We start from the raw sequence: 9,593 nt of genomic DNA on the forward strand, positions 1-9,593 counted from the left end.
CAAGTTGATAGACTTTCTTCCCCTTTCCGACTTAAAAAAATAGTATGAAACCCTCTAAAGCAGAGAGTGCCAAGAAATTCAGGCATTTCAGGTTAACAGAATTGCATATTGATTGAGAGGATCTTTGAGACGTTGCCATTCAGTTAGGATAAGAAACAGTCTTTCTTTAAAACAAAACTTGTGACGTTAAAAAGGACACAAATCTCATTTTCTCACTTGGCCTCTCTTTTTTATCAACCTCTCTCCCTATGCGTGCTTTTTTAGCTGGAGTAAACTACAAAATCTTTGGCCAAAATCTTTGTAGGTAGACTACAAAATTATTGAACTAACTCCTTGCCTGGTGTGAGATACCCGACGTCATTATGAACTTTCAAGTGGTTTCTGCAATGAAGTCTCACTCACTGGGTGCCATCTGCAACCACTGGCCTCTGTCACTCTGTTTCAGACTGCTGGGATCAAAAACGCACCTGGAGGTCAGAACACATCACATGTGGATCCGTGTAATTTGAATTAATAATATACGTGTAGGGTTCCGAAGTACATTTATATGAAAAAGTAGTTGGGTAAAATGAGGTATTTCCCAACAGACTCAGCTTGATATACTCAGTCTTCACATTAATCTGTAAAACAAAAAACAGAATTATCTTGGCAAATAAATCCATCAGTGTTAATACAGTCTGAACCTTGATGTTCTTTTGAGTCCATTCATGTCAGCTTGATTTCTTTGATCATGAAAACCATCCAAAAGAGCTCAATTTACCTACAGAAAGCCAGTGTACAGTACAGAACACTGTGTACATCACGTGCTTTATGCTCCTTCAAGATAATCTTTCATATGGCAGAAGATAGTCTAGAAAAACTTAATAGCTTGAAAACAAAGTATATGATATGTATAAGAATACATCTTTATTCTCACACCAAATAGCACTCTGTTACTCCAAACTTCGATCTATTTGCTTTTTCAGCGACAGATTTCATTATTGTTTTCATCATTCTCACAATCGAAACTTGAATTCTTCCTTTTCTATAATTCAAAAGCTGGCTTGACACCAAGGGGCAATCTGGGATGTAATCTGGATCTGTTTCCAATTTCTGGGAAAGTGAGTCACTACACTTCTGTTGCAACACAATCTGCTGGATTATTTTCCAGAGTTACTCAATTACACATTTTTAAACTTCCTTGAAGACCACCAAGAGATAACAAAAGGGAGAGCAAGAAAGAAAAATATCCCTTTTACATCTCCCGAGTTGTTCACAAATTTTGCCTTATTTTTCTTCTAAGATATTTTAAAACTGCTTTTACTGTATCCTTCTCATTTGTGTATTTAGAAATTAATTTCATTGTACTCTTGATAATGACCAATGCTTCTGGTATGAAGACCAACTAACATAGAAATATCATCTTTGTAGCAGCCAGCATTTATGGTGTTAAATGCTCGATATATATTATTTCAAACTCACAACAACCTAATGACATGATTATTATTTATGAACCCTTTTTTTTTTTGGTGAGGAAGATTGGCCCTGAGCTAACATCTGTTTCAATCTTCCTCTTTTTGCTTGAGGAAGATTGTCGCTGGGCTAACATCTGTGCCAATCTTCCTCTATTTTGTATGTGGGATGCTGCCACAGCATGGCTTGATGAGCATTGTGTAGGTCCATGCCCAGGATCTGAACCCGTGAACCCTGGGCTGCTGAAGTAGAGTGTGCGAACTTATCCATTATGCCACCAGGCTGGCCACTTACGAACCCATTTTTTATATACAAAATAAAGATTTATAGAGATTAAGCTTTTTGCCCTGAGTTACAGGACACTTAGTGATGGAGCCAGGGTTATGAACCCTGGCATCCTGAATTAACGCGTTCTGTTGATTCTTAATGAAAGTTTAAAGAAGGTAAAAGTCATAATTTAATTTAGTTTGTTTTTATATGTTTCTAGAGGTTATTACAAAACATTCCATTCATTGACTTTCTAAAAACATGAGCTGAGCTGAGAGAAATGGAGAAACGAGAAAGTGGGAGGCCTTTGCCTCCTTCTCCACCAGAACAGGAGCAGAGAGGCTTCTGGGCCAAGAGGCAGTCCCTGCTCCCTGCTCTCCCAGCTAACTGGTTCCAACAACCTGAGAGTGTGCAGAGACATCTGCACCCAAGGATGTTAAAAAGCAGGTGGTAAATTAGTGTTTATTGGCACTCTCATAAAAATTCTGAAAGTGGAAGATTAAAATAAGCATCCTACGCATATTATCAGATTTCAAAACATAGGGCATTTGTGACAAATACTGCAAGAAGGAGTAAATGGTGGAGGTAGAAGTCATTCTGAGAGTCTATTAGGGAGGATTCCATAGTCAGTAATGCAGATAAGTAGGTGATATTTTGTGGTAAGATCCCATTTTCATTTGTCTTCTTTGACCTTTCAAGACTTTTTAATAATGGAAGAGGCCTCCGTGTGGAAGTGTTAATGCACAAAATTGGGTTCTTTTGCCCAAGGCACATAGACAAGCCAATTAATTACGGCATCACCATTTGGGAAAAGAGATTGGCTTTATTCTGCAGTATCAATCTGCAGGGAGACAGGGGGCGTGTGGCTGAGATCTGTCTCCCCACTTCAGGATTTGGGGCAAAATTTAAGAGGTTGGGAAGAACAGGCTGGCACGTGCAAATGCTGGTGGGATAGGTTTTGATTGGTGGGCTTCAAGCATTTATGGTAAGGTTCTAAACAGTTATGATGAGGTTCTAAACGTTTATGGTAAGGTTTCAGACACTTATGGCAAGGTGGGGAAGGAATTTAACACAGGGTCTTCCTGAGCGATGGACCCCTCGCTTCTGATAAGAGTCTGACTTTTTAACTTCCAGTCATCTCTCAGTCCTTTGTTTCCACGTGGAGAAGAATCTTTGGTTCCAAGGTCATTTTAGGTCAAGATTTCTTCTTCTGGGCATGTGACTTTGCAAATTTTCTGAAAGACAACTTCATAATTAGTCTGTTGATAAGATGGGTTCAGTTGAACTGGTCGTGGAGGGCCTGCAGTGACAATGTTCATATCTGGAAAGCAATAAAAACGTACTGATCTTGTTCTCCAGACTAAATCTAATTTAGTATTTACATTTAGTATAGTTGGGAAGGATATACTATATTCTGTAGTAACTACTATACATACCACTTCAATATTTATAGCATTAGAAACTTAAAGTGTAATAATATACTGACAAGGATAAATTGTATAATCGTTATGAAATGTTTTCCCTATGAAGGTAGAATATGTCATATTTAATGATATTTCAGTGTACATACACACGTACACATATACAGCCATGTGTCGCTTAATTGGGAGAATACGTTCTGAGTGATATGTCATTAGATTTCATACCATGGTACAAACTTCATAGGGGGTACTTACACAAGTCCAGATGGTAGAGCCTACTACACAGCTAGGCTGTATGGTACTGATCTTATGGGACCACTGTCGTATACACAGTCTGTTATTGACTGAAACGCCATTATGCAGTCTGTGACTGCATTCAGTATAACATAATTTAAAGATACTGTAAGTTACACACAGAATAATGAATAAGATATTCTATCTTGGGCTTAAGATATCCGCACAATCCACACAGTTCTTCAAAACAATCTGGCAATATAGTATGTAGTCATTGGTGAATCACTTCATATGTGAAATCATTCTTCATATTTATTATGTCAATTTCCAATTCTTTTTGAATAGACCAAATTCATCTTTAAAAATTATTTGATTTTTCCATATCCTCTCTTTTTCTCCTTGGATCTGTAATATTTCTTTTAAGCATACACAGAATTTTACCAAATATTACCCTGTAATGCTAGCTCTAGTCTTTTTTATTTATTTTATTTTTTTTGGTGAGGAAAATTGGCCCTGAGCTAACATCTGTTGCCAATCTCCCTCTTTTTTTTTCCTCCCAAAGCCCCCGTACGTAGCTGTATGTCATAGTTGTAGTTCTATGTGGAGTGCTGCCACAGCATGGCTTGATGAGTGGTATGTGGGTCCGCACCCAGGATCCAAACCAGTGAACCCCAGGCCACCAAAGCAGAGCGTGTGACCTTAACCATTATGCAACCAGGCCGGCCCTCTAGTATTAATGTTAAGATCATACTGGGAAAAGATTAGATGAGTTCTACACAGAGCATCAAGCATTTAGGTTAAACTAGTGTTTCGGTTTTCAAAGATCCTTTAAAAAAGTAATTTCTTTAGATTCTGAAAAATTACTTTTGGAAGATAATTCTCTAAAATCTCTAATGTTTCTGTACATCTTGTGAGCAAGGTACTGACTGTCTTTCCAAGGAGATTTTATACACACACACACACACACACACACACACACATGCACACACACACATACATCAAGCAAGAAATAGTGATCTCTCTCCAGAGCAAAGGACAGGCATATTTATGCCCAATATAAAAGATTCAAGTTCCCTAAGCTCGGGATTTCTCCTGTAATGTAACCCACTGAATGTGTAGGTGTCATCTGGACCCTGTGGGACTTTGGGACAAGGGAACTGATGCAAATATGCTGGTACTCATGCAGCTTTCTATCCTGTGAGTAATAAATTATCCTTTGTCTCTGACTCAGGAGTCTCGTATCTTCTACCAGCATCCATGAAACTGTGGCAAGCTAACTTGTTAGTTTGAAAGTAGGGCAAAATCTCAGACCTTTCACAGTTCTTGACAATTGTTTCCTACATTCCTGTAGTTATCTTATTTACAAGCTATTTCATGTTAGTAATTTTATCTTTATAACTCATCGAATGGAGTTTCTGGGTTGCCTTATTTCCTGCGTGATCCTCAACAAGAGATGCATTCTTCCATTTTGACATAAAGACTTAAAAGTTATATTGTTTCTTGGAAATGATGTCCTTATAAAAGCTTGGATGTGATTGAAAAAAGCCAGAGAAACAGAACCAATAGGAGATTATATCTGTCTATCTATCTATCTATCCATCTATCTATCATCTATCTATCTAATCTATATATATCTGCAAGCTGGAGAACCAGGAAAGTCTGTGGTATAATTCAGAATAATTCAGTCCAGTCTGAAGGCTGATAGTCCAAGTCTCAGTCTGAGTTTGAAAGCCCGAGGACCAGGAATGCTAGTGTCCAAAGGCAGAAGGAGATGGATGTCCTAGCTCAAGCAGAGATTGAATTTGTGCTTCTTCTGTCTTTTGTTTAATTCAGAGCCTCCAGGGATGGGAGGATGCCCATCTGCAATGGTGAGGGCCATCTTCTTACACAGTCTAGTGATTCAAATGCTAATCTGTTCCAGAAACATGTTCACAGATACGCTCGAAATAATGTTTTACCAGTTAGCTGGGCATCCCTTAGCCAGTCAAGTTGACACATAAAATTAACCATCACAGATATCTTGGTAAAACATCATTCAGTATTATGTAGCAATGCAACAGGTTTTGGAAATCAGGAATACATGAAACTTCTATTTTAAAGTGTCTGCTATAATAAGGTTGACATTTTTATGAGTGGGGTTGGATAGGAGTGAATGGTTACCATCTCAGGGGACTCAATATTTAGGAATAATTGTGGAAAATGTAACCATAAAACCATAGACTATGTTAGGTGCTACATATATAAAATTTAAGATTTAGGACTCTTCATCTTCTGAGTCACTTAAGTGAAAGGTAAAAAATGGTAAATCTTTTTTTTAATGCACTTTTTTAGAGCAGTTTTGGATTTACAGAAACATTGGGCAGCAAGTACAGAAAGTTGCTATATATCCTCTCCACCATCCCCCAGTTTCCCCATTATTAACATGTTGAGTTGGTCTCTTTATTACAATTGATGAACCAATATTGATACACTATTATTAGCTAAAGTCCCTGGTTTACATTAACTCTTTGTTCTATGGATTTGGCAAATGCATAATATCACGTATTCACCATTGTAGTAACATACAGAATAGTTTCACTGCCCTAAATGTCTGTGTTCCACCTATTCATTCCTCCCCCATCCCCCCCAAAACTGTTGGCAACCACTGACCTTTTTACTGTCTACATAGTTTGCCCATTTCAGAATGTCATACAGTTGGATTCATACAGAGTGTAGCCTTTTCAGACTGGCTTCTTTCACTCAGCAAAATGTATTTAAAGTTCCACCATGTCTTTTCATGGCTTGATATCTCATTCCTCTTGATTTTTAAATAATATTCTATTGTATGGATGTGCCAGTTTGTTTATTCATTCACCTATGAAAAAATATCTTGGTTGCATCCAAGTTTTGACAAGTATGAATAAAGCTGCTATAAACATTTGTGTGCAGGTTTTTGTGTGGACATAAGTTTTCAACTTATTTGGGTAAATACTTAGAAGTGCAATTGCTAGAAGTTATGGAAGATTATGTTTAGCTTTGTAAGAGACTGCCAAAATGTCTTCCAAAGTGGCTGTACCATTTTACATTCCGAGCAAGAATTTCATTGTTGTTTTAATTTGCATTTCTTTAATTAATTGCCAATACTCTTTTCATTCATTCAACAAATATTCATTCATCTATTATGTGGCAGGCTCTTAGAGGTACTATGGATACAGCAGTAAACAAAACAAGCAAAATTGGCTATCACTCTGGAGCTTACATTTTAGTAACAATATATGAATGTAAACAAATTAATTCACAAGTAGCATGTTAGATGGTAAAAGGTACTGTCAATGCAAATAATCAATAACCAATCTATAGATAAGAAAGATAGAGTGATATTTATTGAGCCTAATGTGAGGACTAGTCTGGAAGCACTCTCTTCTACAGGGATGAAAGCACTCCAGAGAAGTGTGGTTTATAGCATGGTCATATACCATTTCAGAACAAAGAACATACATCAAGCATGACGGGAAGACAATTTTTCCCCCAAAGTCACAAGGAGATGTTTTGCTGCAGTTTAGCACATATACAGCCGGTCCACTTGACTTTGGTTCTCTAGTAAGAAAAGCTTATCTTCAAAGAAGTACTGGTATCAGCATCAGAGAAAGGGAAACATCACATTCCTGTCTTTAAAGAGTGCATTCCTTGCTTTGGGAAAATTTTGAAGCAGATGGACAATGCATGTTTGGCAGGCTATAAGTCAGGCTGCCCTGGGGAGAAACAAGTTTTAGGCCAAATCAGATGTAAACCAGAATGGCTTCCCTGTACACCTCAATATGTGAAACATTATTATTATTAATTATTATTATTATTGTCAGTACTATGGAGAAAAGGTGTACAAAGAAAAATAAAAATGAGAGTGATGTCAGGATCTTGGCAAAGTGAGCTATTCCCTTAGTCTCTTCCCCTAAGCTACAACCAAATGGACATTCATTAACCAACAGAGGATTCCCTACAAAGCACAATAGGATGTCTGAGCGATCCATGCAACCATACATCTGAAGGTGGGGGTACTGGATCCCTGGGAAGCAGTGAAGGAGGTGAGCAGATCCCCTCCCCTGCCCCAGTGACAGTGATCTAGGTTGCAGGTCCTTACACAGCAGCCAGTCTGTGACTGTAAGAGGAGGCAGGGGATTAGGCAGGCCTGTGTGGGAACACTTTCTTTTTGGGAGTGCAGCCCAGCCCACAGGAACACTCCACACCAAGTGGTGTGGCTCAGCCACCTCATGGGCGCCCCCATCAAGCACAGCAGCCCAAGTGAACCACCTGTGAACACAGAGTAGGCCCACACACCTGAAATAAAGCATCTTCCTCATGCCTAGTGCACCAGATCTGCCAGTCCCTGGCCAAGACAGCGGTTCTGCACCAGAGCACATGCATGTGCATGTGTGACCCACCTGGCGGCTGCAGCCAATAAACAAACACAGATGAGACCTATCAGCACAACTTTCAGCATACAGGGCGGGTTCAGAAAACACAGCCCCTCCATGACCACCAGAGGTAGCAGGAGGAATTTGTGACCTGATACTACCACCATGCGCCAGCAAAGGATCACTTCTTCAAACAACATGATGAACTACATTAACACTCCAGAGCAGAAGGAAAATGACAAGTCTCCAGAAACCAATCCTGAACTCACAGAAATTTACAATCTAAATGACAGAGAATTCAAAATAGTTGTCATAAAGAAAATCAATGAATTACAAGAAAACTGAGAAAGACAGTTCAATGAAATCAGGAATAAAATTAACGAGCAGAAGGAATTCTTTACCAAAGAGATTGAAACTAAAAATACCCAGAGAAATTCTAGAGATGAAGGACACAATGAATGAGATAAAAAAACAATCCAGAAACCTTAAAAAACAGCCAACATTATGAAGGACAGAATTAGTAATTTAGAAGACAAAAATAGAGAAATGCTTCAGGTGGAGGAGGAGAGAGAACTAAGATTTTTAAAAAATGAAGAAACTCTTCAAGAAATATCTGACTCGATTAGGAAATGCAACATAAGGATTATAGGTATTCAAGAGGAAGAAGAGAGGGAGAAAGGAGCAGAAAGCTTGTTTAAAGAAAAAATTCCTGAGAACTTCCCAAATCTGGGGAAAGAATTGGACTTATAAGTATATGAAACGATAGAACTCCTAATTACATCAACGCAAAAAGACCTTCTCCAAGGCATATAATACTAAAACTGGCAAAAGTCAATGACAAGGAAAAAATATTAAGGGCAGCAAGGCAGAAGAGAAGAATCCACAAAGGAACCCCTATCAGGCTTTCAGTGGATTTATCAGCAGAAACCTTACAGGCTAGGAGAGATTAGAATGATATATTCAAAATACTGAAAGACAAAAACCTTCAGCCAAGAATACTCTATCCAGCAAAATTATCCTTCAGATACGGTGGAGAAATAAAAGGTTTCCCAGATAAACAAAAGCTAAAGGAGTTCATCGCCACTAGACCTCCCTTACAAGAAATGATCAAGGATGCCCTCACACCTGAAACAAAAAGGCAAACGTTTACAAAGCATTAAGCAAGGGGATAAATAGACAGACAAAATCAGAAAATTGCAGCTCTCTATCAGAACAGGTTAGCAAACAATTATAAAAGATAAAGGGAAGGAAAGCATCAAAAATAACTGTCAACACTTGATTTTAATCACAAACTCGCAACACAAAACAGAACAGTAACTTAGAAGGGGAAGAGGAAAGGGATGGAAACTACTTAGGCTAAAGAGATAAAGAGGCTATCAGAAAATGGACTATCTCATCTAGGAGGTCTTTTATACACACCTCACAGTAACCACTAAACGAAGAATCAGGAGAGAGACACAAATGATAAATAATGAGAAAACCATGATAGAAAGGCACCAAACTGAAATGGCAGTTGGAAAAACCTGGGAGGAGAAACAAGGGAAATATAGAACAACCAGAAAGCAAGAGATAAAATGGAAGTATTAAGTCCTAATATATCAATAATCACTCTAAATGTAAATATGGATTGAATTCTCCAATCAAAAGACACAGAGTAGTTGGATGGATTAGAAAACAAGATCCAACAATATGCTACCTCCAGGAAACACTTTTCAGCTTTAAAAGACAAACACAGGCTCAGAGTGAAGGGATGGAAGATGATACTCCAAGCAAAGGCAAGCAAAAGAAAGTAGGCGTCACCATCCTTATATCAGACAAAGCAGACTTC

This window comes from Equus quagga, chromosome 8, assembly GCF_021613505.1.
Source record: "Equus quagga isolate Etosha38 chromosome 8, UCLA_HA_Equagga_1.0, whole genome shotgun sequence".
In the NCBI taxonomy this organism is placed as follows: Eukaryota; Metazoa; Chordata; class Mammalia; order Perissodactyla; family Equidae; genus Equus; species Equus quagga.